Raw genomic sequence first — 19,708 nt, forward strand, 5'->3', positions numbered from 1 at the left:
GAAACTATGCACACGCCCATTTTTCCTTTGCACGCAGTATATAAGTCGGAACGGCCCGGATCGGCCGACTATATCCTATAGCTGCCATATAACTGATTGATCGGAAATGGTATAACTTTGGTGCTTTTAGAGTTACAGAGTTCAAATTTGACACGAGAGCTATTTTTGGCAAACTATTACGACATGCCAAATTTCATAAGGATCGGCCGCCTATATCTTATAGCTGCCATATAACTGAACGATCGGAAATGACCCAACTTTCGTGTTTTTGAAGATAGAAATCTTGGTACAGATTATATTTTTGGCCAGTTGATCCAACCTACCAAATTTCATTAGGATCGACCGACTATATCATATAGCTGCCATATAACTGAACGATCGGAAATGGTACTTGGTAGAAATATCAACTTTCTTATTTTTGAAGATAGAAGGTTGGGACTTTTTTTAGATTTTTTATTTTAGTTAATTGGTTTTATTATGATGTATTCATAAGGATCGGCCAACTATATCCGATGTTTGCGATATATATCCGGTTTTAACTGCAAGGGTATATAAGCTTCGGCTCCGCCCGAAGTTAGCTTTTCTTTCTTGTTTTTATTTAATCTCTTACAAACAATAAGAAAAATCATAAGATGTTTAAGCGATTAGAAACATTTGTTATTGTATTTCTTTATTTTTGTGCGTTTGAAGTATTTCCATGCAAAAAATTTGTATGGACATACGATAATTTCGCGCGCAAGTTGAAAAGCACTGTAACATACGATAAAATTGAAACTTAATTTTTATCGAAACTATATGGTTTTCAGTTATAATATTTCACAAGGTAGTGAGACATTAGGTGCCTAACAATTTTGCATTAAACTTTCAATTTCTAGCAGGACTTCAAGGAATTAATGAAATTCCTTTTATTGCGGATGAATCTGATCGCGAAGCAGTAGAGCAACTTCTTCAGCAGCAACACCTATCCCAAAATGCTGCAGAGCTCGAAGAAAATTTAAATCCCGGAGGCCATGAAACATTATTGGAAAATAATGATACTGCAATTCAGCGCATTGCATTAGCACCGGGTGAAGGCCGCCGCCCAACAAGCTCAACGCTTGACGAAGACGCAGAGGAACTTTCCTATATAATATTTAAAGGAAATACAACCTATGCGAAAAAAGCCAGATCTCAAATCCGATTTTACGACTGTAGTTCCTAAAGTTTTATACATGTATAAATTTTACGAAATGCAGCGCATTCAAAATTCTATTTCAATTGCTTTACGCAAAAAGTCAGGTGCAGTTACCGCTGGTAATCTGCGAGATGAGTCATTTGTTGACAGACTTGTTCAACATGATGATGGCTACCACATCCTTAAAGGCTTACGGTCTGCACCAGCTCATTGGGAGGCTGAAAAAAAAAAGTTATTGCTATGATTCGACAATTTGGGTTGCCAACCATTTTCATTACTCTTTCCGCTGCTGAAACTAAGTGGAATGAACTTTTAGTTATCCTTTCCCTTCTATTGGACAATAGGGCATAAGCGAGGAAGAAGCGGCAGCTCTTTCCAGCTCCGAAAATGCTCGGTTAATCCGATCCGATCTAGTGACGTGCTCTCGATACTTCGATTACAGGTTGCGACAATTAATGAAATTATTCGAAACCGATATTTTTGGGGAGTTCAATCTTTCCCATTTTTATTGGAGAATCGAATTCCAGCACAGAGGATTTCCGCACTCTCATGGCATGTACTGGCTTGCTGGTGCTCCTAAGCTCGAAGACGTCGCAAATATCGAGCAATTAATAAACTTTATCGAAAGGTTTATTACTACAAATGGGGACGATCCTGGGCTACAAGAAGTAATGTAGTATCAACGTCACAAGCATAGTGCATCTTGCCTCAGAGAATTACGCGGTCAGGCGTTCTGCCGATTCAATATGCCATATCCTCCTATGCCTGAAACGCTTCTTTTGCATCCAATGAAAGAAAACGAAGTAAATGTTGAAGAACGTAAGACTTTGTTCAAAAAAATTAAGGAAGCTTTAAGGACAATTTCTAATGAAGACGCAGCTTTATATAATAATTTTGATTATTTTCTGACCCACATTGAAACTAATTTTGAAGCCTACAAATTAGCCTTACGTTCCAGCTTAAAAAAGCCACAAATTTTTCTTCGCAGACAATTCTCCGACCGATTGCTCAATGCTTATAATAGAGATATTCTAGGCTTACACAGAGCTAATATGGATATTCAATTTATCCTAGATGCTTACGCCTGTTGTAGTTATATTATTAACTACATAAACAAATCGAACAGAGGCGTATCGCAGTTGCTCCGTGAAGCCATGGCAGAAATAAGCCATGGGAATATTTCTATTAAAAGGAAATTACAGCACCTCGGGAATAAGTTTATTAACGCTACAGAAATATCGTCCCAAGAAGCAGCTTACAATATTTTGGGTCTGCATATGTCGGAGGCAAGTGAAGGTACTATTTTTATAAACACTTGCCATCCAGACAAACGAGTTAGATTGACTCGCTCAAATGAAGAAATAGAGATATGTGCAAAGGCATGCGCAGTTGGAAGGAATTTGTTTAGCAGATTTCGCGGCTTGGTACAGATTTGTCAAGCAAAATGCACGATCTGCCGCTAATCATAGGGAAGACTATGATGAAGAAAATGATGTGGAGGTAGATGACGAAGATGAAGTTGCTGAGCAAAGCTATCCACTGATGGATGGGTCTAGTTGGGTTAAGAAACGCAGCCATCCCCTGAGTCTACGGTGGGTTCGCTTTAACATAAACTCTTCACTTTTGGAAGATTTGGAAGAGGATAGGGGAGGTAATGCTCCTGTTGCGGAAGAACCTGCCTCCCAATTTTTAGACGAAGAGTTTAGAGCTTTGGCAGTACCAAATATAGAGCAGTACAAATATTTGGCAGTACCATATATAGAACGTAAATATTCTTCAGGATAACATCACGATAAACAACCCTAAAGAAGACGGCGAACTTCAATTAATTAGACTCCCCCCGTTAGTTTCCAATGATGACCTTTGCTCGCTAACTCGGTCCCTCAACTACAAGCAAAGACAATATTATGCACATGTGATGCATAATGTTGTTTGTAAAAATATTTTTTACGAATATGTTGGTGGAGGGGCCGGTGTAGGAAAAAGCAGACTGGTTTCTACCATCTATCAGTATGTGACTTGGCGAGCAAATAAGCTTCCTGGTGCTACGGATTCGGCAAAGGTTTTATTATGTGCTCCAACTGGAAAAGCTGCTTTTGGAATTGGAGGACACTTCATTCAGTGTTTTCTCTTTCAATTAATCAAGCTTCAGATCCCTTAAGACCTTTAAGCAATGACAGTTTAAATAAAATTCATTGCAAGTTGATTGATCTCCAATTAATTATAATTGATGAAATTTCAATGGTTGGTTCTAAAATGCTTTCATTTTTGGATCAAAGGCTTCGTCAAATTTTCCGAAGCCCTGACATATGTTTTGGTGGAAAATCAATTATAGTTTTTGGAGATCTAAAGCAGCTTTCCCCAGTTGGAGACTGTTGGATATTTTCGGAGAGGACAACTAATCCTTATAGCGTTTTAGCAGGAAATAGCCTATGGAGCAACTTTAAGTATTTTGAGCTCACAGAAATAATGCGCCAAAGAGGCGATCATGCATTTGCTCAAGCCCTGAATCATTTATCTGAGGCTTGCATGACAATTGCAGATATAGAGCTCCTTAAACAAAGAGTTGTTTCACCCAGCGAAGTTCCTGATGATGCCATTCATTTATTTTCTTCTAACGAAGAAGTTAACAATTACAATTCCATAAAACTAGCGCAAATTGGGACGGAAGAGCTGGTTTCCACTGCCGTTGACACAGTGAAAACTGCGAACATATCTGCACGAAACAGAGAAAACACGTTAAGATATGCTCAAAATATGAAAACCTCTGAAACACAGGGTTTGCCATATAATCTTCATCTCAAAACAACCGCTAAATATATGGTAACCGTCAATATAGACACAAGTGACGGACTTGTAAATGGAGCAACTGGTCAGCTGGTGCAAATTGATCATTGCTTAGTGAATGGCTCAAATTTAGTAACGCGACTTTGGATTAAATTTTTTGAACCCACGGTTGGTGCTATCGCCATATCAAAGGTTCGGAACAGTCCGGATCCCGAATGGACTCCAATATTAAAAGCCTCTCGAGTTTTTCAATGTGGAAGATCCGAACATGCTTCTGTTGACCAAAAACAATTCCCAATTGTTCCTGCTGAGGCTATTACCATCCACAAAAGCCAAGGAGCAACATATAGCAAAGTCGCCGTGCATCTTAAAAGAGGCATCAAGCGAGCTTCGCTATATGTTGGATGCAGCAGGGCTTCTAGCGCATCAGGACTTTTCCTTCTAGGCGACTTTGTTCCTCCACCACGATTTGGAGCCCCAAATGTCCAAGAAGAACTTCAAAAGTTAAGAGAGGAAAAGTTCTTGACTACGCATTATGAAATTTTGGTAAATAGTAATGAAGAAATCTCCCTATATTACCATAATATTGAGTCTCTTCGAAGCCATCGCGAAGATATTTTCAACGACCCTATTATTTGTTCTGCAAATTTTCTTTGTTTTGTCGAAACTTGGACTCTTCCCAGCGAAGACTTTTCTTTACAAGGTCTTCGTTTTACATTTAAGAAGAATTGATAGCAATCGATTGAAAGGTATTGGCAAAAATGGAATTATGATTTATGCCAAGCAAAATATTGCCGAAAATGTAGTTGTTTTGTTTGAGACAAATAAGTCTTTGAGCTCAAGAACTACATACCAATCGATTGCCTTCAAATATTTCGATACATCCTTTATTGTTGTTTATAGGAACCCTGCTTTTTCTATAACACAATTTCGATATGAAATTATGGCGGATGTTGAAAGGATACGCAGCTTGGAAAATAATAGCCAATTCGTTATTTTAGGAGACTTGAGGAAACTTTACATAAATTTAATCTTAGTCCAATCAATAATTGTGCTACTACCAAACATTAAATGCAATTCGATTGGATATTTGCTGGTGCTGTGGTTCTTACATACAAAACGAGCTATAGTCATCATGATGGAATTTTTCTTAAATATAGCTGTTAAGATTTGTTAATTAATTTACTAACTTATTTATTTATTTGAGTTGTATATGTGTATATATTTCATTAATTAGTATTAGTAATATATTTGTATATTATTTACACATTTTTAAAAATTGTTTAACTATAATGTGCAATATAGATTAAGTTATTATAGTATTTCCCTCTCGTGGATTGAGACCTTGTCGTGGTAAGGGGGCTGAGTGTGTGAGGATTCATAATAAATATCACGGAAACCAGCATCAATCCTTTGTTTTAATTAGTTTATAAAAAAACCAGCATCAATCCTTGGTTTATTAAGTTTATTAAGAAATAAATCTACCACAGATTCAAAATGCAAAGTAATATTTAATAAGTCTATTGTCTCAAAAGTTGGCATAACCATTTCGAGGCGTTCAAAATTTGGAGATTTATTGATGATAGCTATGATAGACATATTCTATGATTGAATATAGTAGGTAAAAATGTTCCAATATGTACCAGTTCTCAATAAAAATTCTAAATTGCGTTTAAAATCACTAAAGTGATTTCATTTCCTATCTGTACGAAGTTGCACTTTTCTGTCTTCAAAAAAACGAAAGATGCGTCATTCCCGATTTCTAAGCTTTATGGCAGCTATAACATATAATTAGCCGATCCTTATGAAAGTTGGTATTTCGTATTACTTTCGTCAAAAATAGCATTCATAAAAAATGCAAACTCTCTAACTCGAAAAATACCAAAGTTATAAAACTTCCGATCAATCAGTTATATGGCAGCTATAGGATATAGTCGGCCGATCCATATGAAACTTGATAAGTCGTATTATGTTGCCAAAAATAGAATCCATAGAAAATCCCAACTTTCTAGTTCGAAAAACACTAAAGTTATGCGATCAATCAGTTATATCGCAGCTATAAGATATAATCGACCGATCCTTATAAAATTTCGCATGTGTAAAACTTGAACTCAAGAACTATTATTTAGGAAAAGTAGCTCTTAGGCCAAAAGTAGCTCTCATGTAAAACTTGAACTCTATAACTTTAAAAATACCGAAGTTATTCCATTTCCAATCAGTTGTATGGCAGCTATATCATATAGTCGGCCGATCCCGGTCGTTCCGACTTATATACTGCGTGCAAAGGAAAGAAGGGTGTGTGCAAAGTTTCAAGACGATAGCTTTAAAACTAAGAGACTAGTTTGCGTAGAAACATACAGACAGACAGACGGACAGACGGACATGCTCATATCAACTCAGGAGGTGATCCTGATCAAGAATATATATACTTTATAGGGTCGGAGATGTCTCCTTCACTGCGTTGCACACTTTTGACCAAAATTATAATACCCTCTAAGAGGGTATAAAAAAGGAAACCGCTCGACATAATTCAAGCTAACTGTAAAAAATTAAGCTTATGCAAAGATGAAAAGTCGAAAAACGATTACTTCTTTCGCGGGCCTAAAAGCTAAAGCATATTCATTTTTGGTAGAGAACAAAAATTTATAAATATGTATGTACAAAGAAAGTAAATGGGGTTAAGTATTCAGATTTGTGCGACGGCGTTCCTGTTGCTGTTCTCGTTGCTTCTGCTCCGTCGCCGTCGATGGATGCTCTCGCTGTTGCTGCTCAGCCGCCGCCGGCTCTGCTGATTATTGCCTTTTTGATGGCAAGTCCAGCTAGTCCGGATCAGGAGTTTCTAGACTGGTGACCAAGATTGCCCCGATCGGTTTCTTCACTGGGCTTGAATTCACGAGTCGGACTATCCTTGTATTGCAGGATCACTCCTGTTCGTTGCGATATAGGAGTGGGTAAATCGAACGCCAGACCTGTCCTTTTACTCGCTTCGTGGCAAAGTTACCTGTGATGATCGGAAATGGCTCCGACCATCCAACTCGATTCTTAGACCCTGGGTTTTAGTGCAACTGTCCTGTTACGGGTCCTTTTTCCGCTCTTGAGCTATCGTACTCTCCAAAGGCGGTCCTCCAACTCAACGCTACAAGATTCCTAAAAAGACTCGTCCCAATTCGCTCCAATGCTTCTTATATACTGCTTGCAGCGCCCGTTAATCCTCCTGGATTCTGCTCTTGTCGTTCATCCATCCTTCCAGAATAAAGCTACATTCCCGTTCGCGGGTCGCTGTCCGTGCCGTCTCGCCTCTCCCAGCCACGGACCGTTGCTGTTGCCTTTGCTGTTGCTAACCGTTACGTTCCACGTCGATTCTGCCTTCCCACAGAGTGGAGGATCCGCCCCACACCGCTCCTTCGGCTAGGCTCTCGGTCTATACTTTCCCCCCTACCCCCGTACCGCATTGCAGATGCGTCACCAAAAAATTATTGAAACTCGCATGTTGTTCCTCCTTATTTTGGTGTGGATAATCCTATCCAGTTGCCTCCCTCTTCGGGATGGACTGATCGTTCCTTTCCCCCATGTATGTGCTTTCTTTTCATTGTTTCTTGTGTCTTTTATACCCTTGCAGAGGTTATTCTAATTTTGTCGAAAAAAAATCTCCGACAAAGGTAGGAGACATCTCCGACCCTTTAAAGTATATCCTTAATAGTATATCTGGCCGACTATATTCAATAACTGCCATATAAATGAACAATCGGAAATGACCCAGCTTTCGTGTTTTTGAAGATAGAAAGTTGGAATTGATTTTATTTTTGATCGTTTGGTCCGACCTACCAAATTTCATAACGATCGGCCGACTATATCTTATAGCTGCCATATAACTGAACGATCGAAAATTTTACTAATTTATAATTTTACCAAATACCAACTTTGGTGTTTTTAACAATAGAAGTTTGGGGTTTTTTATACCCTTGCAGAGGGTATTATAATTTTTCCAAAAGTGTGCAACGCAGTGAAGGAGTAATCTCCGACCCTATATAGTATATATATTCTTGATCAGGATCACCTCCTGTGTTGATATGAGCATGTCCGTCTGTCCGTCTGTCTGCTATCGACTTGAAACGTTGTACACACCCTTCTTTCTTTTGCACGCAGTATATAAGTCGGAACGACCGGGATCGGTCGACTATATCCTACAGCTGCCATTTAACTGAACGATCGGAAACTGATGGTATAATTTTGGTGTTTTTAGAGTTAGAGAGTCAAATTTGACATGAGAGTTCTTTTTGGCAAAACATTACCACGTGCCAAATTTCATAAGGATCGGCCGACTATAAAGCTGGAATTTAATACAGATTCTATTTTTGATCAGTTTATCCAACCTACCAAATTTCATAGGGATCGGCCAACTATATCCGATGTTTGCGATATATATCCGGTTTTAACTGCAAGGGTATATCAACTTCGGCTCCGCCCGAAGTTAGCTTTCCTTTCTTGTTTTTAGATATTTTTTTTTTGTAATAAATTGGTTATGATGATTCTATGATATTCTAATAAGGATCGGCCAACTATATCCAATGTTTGCGATATACGTATATCCGGTTTTAACTACAAGGGTATTTCATTATAAATCCTCGTTGTGTAGGAAGCAAATGACCACGTTGCTTAAGAGTTTTATTTACAAATGGAAAAGAAAAATTTATGTAGGTCAAGAATGTTGAATATTATCCTATTATGGGAATGGGTCTGGCAGCTCTGTATCCACCTATCCCATCCCTATCGTGGAGAGAAGATTTTGGAGAGTTCAGAACGAGAAAACGACGACGATAGACGCGAGATTACGACGAGCAGCAGAACAATTAAACAAAGACGAAAAAGGCGCGATTAAGACCAATTAAAACGTGTAACTTACTTTATATTGTATAATTTTCAATCTATAATCAATTAAAATTACTATAAAACTATAAAATAAAACTTGTGTGACTTTCTCATTTTACAAGCAAACACCAATCCCACAAATATGGGGGCTCAACCTACAGTGGGTCGCAGCATATTTCGTGCAGGGGAATAAAAAATGTTTAAGTCGTTATTGCCGCTGAACGAATAGGGATATTTCAAAAATTTAAACGCAATATTTTAATTTGGGATATTAACATATTTAATAACTAAAACAAAACTTCATAAACATAAAAAAGAAAAGAATAACGTAACAAAAACAAAATCACAGGCATTTTCAAGGCCGCAGCTTCTTTCGTGCACTTAATTATACTTAGGGTGACCAGATAGCTGAAATGGAAAATACGGACACTTTTCACCAGTGAAAAAAAAAAGTGAAAAAACGCGTTCGCAATTCGCATACGCGTTCAGAACATGATTCAAGACAACTGTTAGCAGAAAGAAAATCACAGACTTTTTCATTGCAACTTTTTTTGAAAAAATCATCTCTTGCTTCCTTTTGTTGCTTTTCTTTTTCATTCAAAAATTTTTTCAAATAAAACTGGTCGAACAATTTTGAATCATCAATTTGAATATTTGTGGATGCGAGAAATGCAACAGATTTTTCAACAGATTCATACCTTTCAAATCTTTTCCTGGCTTGAAATTTAACCATTTGAAGTCTTCCAAGCGCGGGCGCTTTCGAATGTTTAAGTCTAGAAACTCATTTCGGAAAAATTGCAGGTGCAACCTGTTTTTTCGTCAAAAACTTGAAAAATACGGACATTTTACAAAAAATACGGACTAACGGACATAGAGCTGAAAATACGGACATGTCCGTATTAATACGGACGCCTGGTCACCCTAATTATACTTAACATAAAACTCTTATTTTATAACTTAATATCCCATCCGATCCAAACAGATTGAATTTGGATTCGTCCAGTGCAGTGCTGATACGGTGCGCCGCGTGCTACACGATCACAACTTTAATGGTCGTGTAGCACGGAAGAAGCTCTTTATTATCAAGAAAAATATAGCGGCTCGGCTAAAACTTTCGAAGGAGCATCTCCTTCATCCCATTTCGTTTTGGGATGACGTCATATTTGCGGACGAATCCAAATTCAATCTGTTTGGATCGGATGGGAGGCAATATGTTTGGCGGCGACCGAATACGGAGCTCGACAATAAGCACCTAAAAGCTACGGTGAAGCATGGCGGCGGTAATGTAATGGTTTGGGCCTGTATGGCAGCCTCAGGAGTCGGAAACTTGGTTTTCATCGACGGCATTATGGACGCCAAAATTTATTTGGCTCTTGTGAAGGAAAACCTGCTTTAAAGTGCTGATCAGTTGGGGATAAGGGACCGATTTGGATACTATCAGGACAATGATCCGAAGCAATCAGCCAGCATTGTGAAGACTTGGCTCGTCTGGAACTGTCCCCACGTGATTATAACACTAGCCCAATCCCCAGACTTAAACGTGATAGAAAATTTGTGGGAAATGTTGGACCAGGCTATCCGGAAAAGGAAGATTTCCAATAAAAATGAGTTAAAAACGGCGCTCTTGGAAGAATGGGGAAAAATTCCTGTGGAAACCACCAAAAAATTGGTTTCTTCAATTAGAAACCAACTGACGGCTGTCCAGAACCAGAAGGGAAGACACACTAAATATTAAGTTATAAAGTAAGAGTTTTATGTTAAGTATAATTACGTGCACGAAATAAGCTGCGGCCTTGATAATGCCTGTGATTTTGTTTTTGTTACGTTATTCTTTTCTTTTTTATGTTTATGAAGTTTTTTTTTAGTTATTAAATATGTTAATATCCCAAATTAAAATATTGCGTTTAAATTTTTGAAATATCCGTATTCGTTCAGCGGCAATAACGACTTAAACATTTTTTATTCCCCTGCACGAAATAAGCTGCGACCCACTGTACATGATAAAGTGAAGTTAATAAAACGATGAACAAATTAATTTAAAACGACGAAAAGCTAAAGAAAAGTGCTAAAACGCTGTATTGTGAAATTAAAAACGACGACGACGCCACACACACAACTCTGATATACAAGCATACATTTACATATGTATAACGACGCATGAGTGTATGTAAACGACGGGTAGGGAAAACGTGAAAAAGAACGACGAACAAGTGTTCGACGACGTGAGAACGACGTGAAACAACGTGTTAAAACGGGAATTGATTTTCGCAATACAAAAAGCTTGACTATACCTAGGCTGCAAAAATGTCTCAACTCGCTGATTTTGATTCCGTGCTGCGGGCATTAAAAACGGAGAAGAAAAATGTGGATCTTTTACACATGTTTGTGTATAAAAACAACGGTAATCGGCATAAAAGAAAACGACTGCGAAATTTTCAGGGATTTGACTTTGCCAAAGATGATGAAGAGTTTGGACAAAAAGTTTCATATGTTGCTGAGAATTTGTCCAACAACGATTTGGCTGTAATTTGCAATATATTGGGATTGCAGCATGACAAAGATGACCTAATGGTCTATCTTTTTCGAAATTTGCAAGCGGGAAACTTACTGCCGGACTCCGGTAAAGAGAACGACGAAGATGATGAATATGAGGACGAAGAGGAAAACGATGAGAGTGGTATACCGAACCGTGTGATCGCTAGAGCCAGGGAGCAAGAGAGAGCTGAGAACAAGGCGTTGAACTCGAGCGACGAAGAGGAAGAATTTCGCTCTGTAGGAAGCAACACATAACAACAGAAGAAAAAGAGAGCCAATGTCAAGGTCTCTACAGTCACGTCCGAAAACAATGATGTGAGCTCAGTGAAAAGTTTTGGAGCGGTTTCGCCATGATTTTCGGTGAATTTCCGGGATATTGCTTTAGTGGTGACGACACGCTTGCAGTGGAAGTGTGGGTGCATGATTTTGAGTACATGGCTTCAATTATGTACTGGGATGATCTTCAAAAGTTTATTTTCGCGAAACGGTCACTCAAAGGTTTTGCCAAAATGTTTATAATGAGTGAACGTGGTATAAGAAGCTGGCAAATGTTTTGAAAAATGGTTTGATCAACGAGTTTAAAGCGGAAGTGAATGGTGCACAAATACATAAAATGCTGTCTGAGAAAAAAATTAAAAACAGTGAAAGCGTGCAAGAATATCTTCTCAAAATGAAGGAGATTGCTTGCAGCTAGACAGCAGTGCGCTTATGCAATATGTGATCGATGGCATAAACGATCTAAGTGTTAACAAATCAATATTGTATAATGCGAAGGACATGAAAGATCTTAAAGAGAAGTTGAAGTGCTATGAAAAAATTCGTGAAAAATCCGGAAAATCTAAAAATCAGGACGAGAAGTTTAAATATTTAAACAAAGTTAAATATTTCATTAACTATATTAAAAGAAACTTACCGAAATGCAATCGTATGTTAGAGCGTTTGAAATCAGTTCACTCAAAATCGTTTGGTTCTAAAATGGTTATACACATTTGCAAGCAACCTGTAATTTCGAAAACTGGGAGAAAAAAAACAAATTATGAAGATGTAGGACCTCGCCTTAAAAGAAAGTTAGCATCTGAGCTGGCCTCAGAAGAAGCTCATTCAACATCTTTCCTTTTACACGCAGCCTCCGTTTCAGTAAAAAAGTCTAAGAAACCAGAAGTAGCGTTTTATTTAAACAAAGCCAAAAGCAGTGAAGACATACAAGTCTTAAAAACAAAACTTAATATGAGTGAGCCGATTCCATTAAGTCCTGATAGTGCACTGGCATTCTTTATTGAAAATGGGTTTACAAAGCAGCAATATTTTAATATAAGAGCACTAAACAAGCAACAAGGATGTGATATTTTCCCTTCATACCATCAAATCGCCGAATCCAAATTGAAATGCAGACCACCGGGTATTAAAATCTGTGAAACGAAAGCGGAAGTCTCATTGCAAAATTTGCTGGATCATACAGCTCACCGCATACTTGCAATGCAAGAGGAAGTTTTGGATATTTGGCCAGATGCAACAGAATGCACCTTAATTGTGAGCTGTGGGTTCGATGGGTCTACTGGGCACAGCACGTATAAGCAACGATTTGAATTGAACGAATCTGTCGGGTTAGATCATTCTCTTTTTGTTACATCAGTTATACCGTTAAAGCTTATAGATCAGCGTCATCGGGTTATTTGGATGAATAGGACTCCACAGTGATATTTTGTCGACCTTTGAAAATTGAGTTCGTGAAGGAAAGTACTGAACTGATATTAAAGGAGAAAAAAAATCTGGACGCGGAAATAAAAAACCTAACCGTATTATCTTATAGCTACAAAATCAATAAAATAAGTGTGAAATACCAAACACATATGACTTTAATCGATGGTAAGGTTTTAAACATTGTAACCGGAACCAATTCGTGCCAATCATGTCCGTTATGTGGAGCGAAGCCTACTCAATTGCTTAAAACAACAGATCTTAACTCGCCGATTTTTAATGTGAAACCAGAAAATTTAAAATTTGGAGTAAGTCCGCTTCATGCATGGAAGTTAAATTATTTGTAGTTCGGTGAATTAAAAATATGTAAATTTTATTTTTTAATTTCACAACTTGGTGTTAAACCTTTATTTATTAAACGCAAAAATTACAAGACACTTTTGATTTTTCTTAAATATTTTTGTCAACCGTTCGCGGTCTCGGTCAAAATAGGACTGACTTCTTAATTCTAAATCTCATCCAAAGAACCTCGGCCATCAGTTGTGTTTAGATTAGAGGCTTAAGATGAAACTGTCGCATCTTATTGTGAAATTCGATTAAGCTGATCGATGCAATTTGGTGGGTACTTGAAACGCAAAAGGCGTAATTGATTGGGCTTCGGAGGGAAGCTGATGTTTACTTTTGATTTTGATTTGTTTATGGGGAACCGAGATCGGACCTCAGAGCCAAAGACAAAGCCGAAGGCAAATGCAGAGATTGAAAATATTGTTTATAAAAGCCATAAGTGGCCTGTATTTAGGAGTTGGATAACTTGGATACGGTTTATGGAGTTTTCTCTGCGAATTTCCTATAGAATTGAATCAAAGACATGGCACGTCAAAGGGGATGAAAAGCTTAAGGTATCCTTGTGTAAAAAACTGATACAAGAGAAGTTGTGGACTGAGCTTGGCCTTAATGTAGATACACCAAAACAAAATGGAAGCGGTAATAGCAATGACGGAAATACCGCAAGACGGGCATTCTCAAATAGTAAAATATTTTCTGCCATCTTGGATTTGGATTATAATCTCATCTATAATTTTTATATTATTTTAATAGCTATTTTATCTGAGCATATTATTAACTCCAAAAAATTCAAATCTTTGTGTAACAAAACTTTTAATTTATATATGAAACTGTATTCTTGGTACCCAATGTCCCCAACCGTACATAAAATATTGCTACATGGCTAAGAATTGGTGTTCTTAGAGAAAACGCATCTGAAGCGAGAAACAAATTGTATAAGAGCGATCGAAAGTCTCATGCCAGAAAATGCAGCCGATTAGCAAATATTGAAGACGTCTTTCATCGAGCACTGGACTCTTCCAACCCATTTCTTTCTACAATTTCTTTAAAAGAAAGGGAGAAAAAAAACCTAAAAAGATCCCTCCCAAAAGAAGTAATCGAAGTTCCTGATCCAGAACTATATACGATCAGAAAGCCGGATGGAGAAACAGACGAAGACGATTTTTTTTGCTTAGATAATATTGTTTTGGATACAGAAATTGAAAATGAAAATTAGTTTAGTAATTAGAAAATTAGTAATGATAAAAATATATTTTAAAAAAGTATAATGTTTTTTACTTGTGTTGATTTATAAGACGACTTTACTATTTGTTAAACTTTGTCCTCATAAAAAAAATAAATTTTTCATAAAAAAGGAAAATTACACTTAAAAAAAAGGTTGCGCCGAAAAGCCAGAAATTAAGCTTCAGGAAATCTTAAATTTGTTTATAATAACATTTTGAGTTCAAATATTTTTAAAAATACATATGATTAATTTTGTTGTCAGTTGTATGGGGGCGGGGGGAAGGCGTGGTCAAATTAACACTCAATTTTTTTCAAAATTCTATTTTATCCTCCCTGATATTTGTGCAAATTTTCAGAATCTTAGGTTCATTTTTAGAGTTTATGCCAAAAATTTGGTCTTTTGGACCATAGTGCAGTGGCCAAAAGACGGTATCATTGAACCTTCTGAGTCCGAGTACAGCAGTCCGGTCGTTCTCGTGAAGAAACGCGATAATTCAGCACGTCTATGCATCGATTACAGGAGAATAAATAAGGTAATAGTACGAGATTTATTTCCCTTGCCCCTGGTTGAGGACCAATTGGAGCGTCTTCAAAATGCACACATATTTAGTACACTGGATCTAAAAAACGGATTTTTCCACGTAAACGTTGAGAAGGACAGCCGCAAGCCAGTACCAGTTTTTTAAAGTCCCATTTGGTCTCACGAATTCTCCAGGTGTGTTTCAAAGACACGTCAACGCCATCTTTCGAGATTTGACTCGTTCTGGTATTGCGATTCCATATGTAGACGACATTATAGTTCCTGCTGAAAACGAAAAACAAGCTGTAACCAATCTGAAAATTGTTATTCGACGTTTTGAAGAGTTCGGGTTAATAATCAATCTCAAAAAATGCTGCTTTTTGAAGAAGAAAATCGAGTTTCTAGGTCATGTGATTCAGGACCAAAAGATTGCTATCTCTGACGAAAAAACCAAAGCCGTGACGAAGTTTCCGGTTCCGACAAATCAAAAGCAACTTCAAAGCTTTCTGGGTTTGGTTGGGTATTTTAGGAAGTTTATTCTTGATTTTTCGATCATCGCGAAACCTTTAACTGATCTTTTAAGGCGCGACGCAAAGTTTGTCATCACTGATAGAGAGATTGCTGCTGTTGAAAAGCTTAAGAATTTGATTTCACAGAAGCCGGTGCTTAAGATCTTCCATCCCCAACATGAAACGGAGTTGCACGCAGATGCGTCGATCGATGGTTTCGGAGCAGTCCTACTTCAAAAATGTCCCTCTGATGCTGAGAGAAAGTTTTCCAGTTACGAGTTAGAGGTATTGGCGGTGTTTGAAGCTCTTAGGAAATTTAAAGTTTATCTTCTCGGTATTAACTTCAAATTGATTAGCGATTGCAACGCATTCACCAAGACCATGGAGAAAAGAGAGGTGTGCACTAGAGTCGCTCGTTGGATTCTCGAACATCAAGAGTTTACCTTCGACGTGGAGCACAGATCGGGAACACGTATACGTCAAGCTGACGCTTTAAGCAGATACCCTGTAATGATGATCTCCGACGAAACATTACACAGTCAGTTAGGACATATACAGTCGCAGGATGAGGAGCTGAAGGCGATTATTGACATCCTGAATGAGAAGCCGAGTCACAATAATTTTTTCATGAATTCTGGTCTCCTTTACAAGCTAGTTGACGACGATGAGCTGATAGTTGTGCCACCAGCTTTTCAACGCGAAATTATCAGGCAAGCGCATGAAAGAGGACATTTTTCTGTAAAGAAAACCAAAGAAATTATATCCAGGAAGTATTTCATTCCGAAACTGGAAGAAAAAATACAACGGCAGATCAGATGCTGCATTCCATGCATCGTTTCTAACCGTAAGCTTGGTAAAAAGGAAGAAGAGTTGCGTCCTTTGCCGAAAGAAGCGGAACCACTTCACACGTTTTATATTGATTTCTTAGGGCCGCTCGAATCAACGCATAAGGCGTATAAACACATTCTAGCCGTTATTGATGGGTTTACCAAATTCTGCTGGCTGTATCCAACCAAAAAAACTTCTTCAAAAGACGTCATCTCTAGGCTGGAGGCACAGAGCGCAATTTTTGGCAACCCTGTGCAAATCATCTCCGACCGTGGTACCGCCTTCACATATGACGAGTTTAAGGAGTATTGTAGCAAAGAAAATATCGAACTTCATGCAATAACGACTGGCCTTCCTAGAGCAAACGGACAAGTGGAGCGCCTCAATGCAACAATCGTATCAGTTCTATCCAAACTATCCATCGAGAACCCCAGCAAATGGTACAAATTTGTAAGCGATGTTCAGCAAACAATTAACTTGACGTACTGTAGGAGTATACACACAACTCCATTTGAACTACTTGTAGGCGTAAAAATGCGGACTAAAACTGACATACAGATTAAGGAAATTATACATCAAGAGTTGATCCAAACGTTTCAGGATCATAGAGACGATATACGCACGATAGCCAAGCAACAGATTCTTGTCATGCAGGACGAAAACAAGCACACGTATAATCTCAGACGCAAACCTGCAGCAAAATACAAAGTCGGCGATATTGTTGCTATAAAGCGTACTCAACTTGGCGGTGGGCTTAAGTTGAAGCCAAAGTTTTTGGGACCTTACCGAATTATAAAGGTGAAGCCGAAAGATACCTAGATACTGTATCTGCTGATGGGCCGAGATTCACTACCACTTGTGCTGAGTACATGAAGCCGTGGGTTCATCTAGGTCTTGAGGACGACGCAGCTCTGTTTCCACCTATTCCATCCCTATCGTGGAGAGAAGATTTTGGAGAGTTCAGAACGAGAAAACGACGACGAAAGACGCGAGATTACGACGAGCAGCAGAACAATTAAACAAAGACGAAAAAGGCGCGATTAAGACCAATTAAAACGTGTAACTTACTTTATATTGTATAATTTTCAATCTATAATCAATTAAACATTACTATAAAACTATAAAATAAAACTAGTGTGACTTTCTCATTTTACAAGGAAACACCAATCCCACACTATTAAAAATTTTTCACCAAACGAAATTTCAATATTAATTACTGATTCAAGTGGATATAAAATTCTCTATGAAACTTCATCAATTCCTTTCTTGTTATCTCGTATTTCCATGGGTCCGATCCCTTGAAACTTCATTTTTGAAATACTTGAACAGTAAGCCTTGCGTTTATTTATTCTATTGTCATTATCAAATGAATTGAACTTAAAGCATAGTACTGAGTTGACGAAAATCCGCTGTCCAACGAGTGACAGCTGTCAAACTCCATATAAAAAAAAACGGTGTAAAAAAGGAAAGAAGAAGAAATTTTTGCCTTCTGGATTTTGCGGGTACTGAGTTGACGAAAATTTTTGTTATCGATTTTAATGGTGTTGCCGGATCAAAAAAAATAAACAGCTGCTCTCGGGGTGTTAAAATAAATATTTCAATTTATTTTTATAGGTGTGACATGGAGGGTCAATTGACCAAACAAAAAAATAGTCGGCCCGAAACATTTTCGACGCGCCAGGACAAATTAAAATGAATTTCTGCGGTCAAGACGAAGCCCATATGAGATTTGACCCACAAGGGGCATTTTTTTTTTTTTTTTTTGTATTAAGTTACTTCTATCCAGGAAATTGGGGAAGATTTATTTGGCCGTCCCGAAGGGGCATTTTAATCATTTGAAATGATTTGTGATTGATTTGGATTTTGATTTTGACCCAGTTTTCTATTTCTTAATCAGCTCCTTAGCGGCGAAATACATAAACAAAACACCAACATCCAATCGTTTTGAATTCTTTTTTGCTTATTTGTTTTTTGTTTACAAACAACAGCTGTTCAGTATTACCTTATTTCTTCATTGTTTTGGTCACACTACCTCGGCAGCCGAATAAAGTGCAAAATCGCTATCAGAATTTCAACAGCGGATTATCGTCAACTCAATACTATGCTTAAAGATTAACGATATATGTATAGACAAAAATTAGCTGATATCAAATAAAGAAGAAAGGACAGCTATAGTCGAGTTTCCTGACTATATTATACCCGGTACTCATTTCTTCCACCCACACTTCAATTAAGGGGAGGTTCTTTTGGATTTTTCCGAAAATTAAGCAAACTTTGAGAATGGATTGCCGGAAAATGAAAAGACATACGAACTTATGCTTTTGAACTCTTGATTCGTTGTTTATTAACGATTAAAAAAAATATTCAATATTCAGGAAATTCAAAATGGCGGATCTCTCCGACCTCTATTTTTCAGCATTGTCGAGTGTCGGGCCGCTGGTAGTATACTTAAATTAGAAATGTATATAATTTATTAAAACTGATGGAATTTCCTATGCCTTATACCTAACGACAATTAATTTTGGTAAAAATAAACCAATTTCATGGACGTTTAAAAAAAAATTCACATTTTTTCTCTTTTTTTTTTACTTTGATCTCGTTTAAAAATTATATATAAACAATTTTTTATGGCCATTTTAGGTATAAGGCATACAAAAAAGTATGTTCTTTTAAACATTTATTGAATGATGGAAATCGGATCAATAGAACGAGCCCTGTGCGCGACAAGAGGTTTGAAAACATGGTTCCGAGAAAAACGCGTTCAAAGTTTTTAGAAACTTTGCCTTGAGATAGCTTTCTTGTTATCATGGGTATGTTTGACACGCTCTAGCTCAAGAAATACGCGTCGTATCGAAATATCCCTTGGCACGTATATTCTACACATATTTAACTTTCATTTTATTAATGAAAAATCGATTTTTTCAAAAAAATCCAAAATAACTTCCCCTTAACCTTTAAATTTTAAACGTTAACGGTATGGATTGTCAGCAATACGTTTTTGTCAATACGTTAACTCCTCTAAAAATTGTCTGATTTGGCAGCAACAAATTTTCCAATGTCAATGTAGTTCCATGTCATATAGTCTTCGAGATCCACGCGTTCAAAATTTTAGCCCGATTGCATGGAAAATGGTTGTATATGTATATACATTTATACTATAAATGTTTATTTTCTCTAGAAAGAGATAAATCGGATGAATTGTATGAAATTTGGTTTTCA

This window comes from Drosophila bipectinata, chromosome XR, assembly GCF_030179905.1.
Source record: "Drosophila bipectinata strain 14024-0381.07 chromosome XR, DbipHiC1v2, whole genome shotgun sequence".
Taxonomy (NCBI): Eukaryota; Metazoa; Arthropoda; class Insecta; order Diptera; family Drosophilidae; genus Drosophila; species Drosophila bipectinata.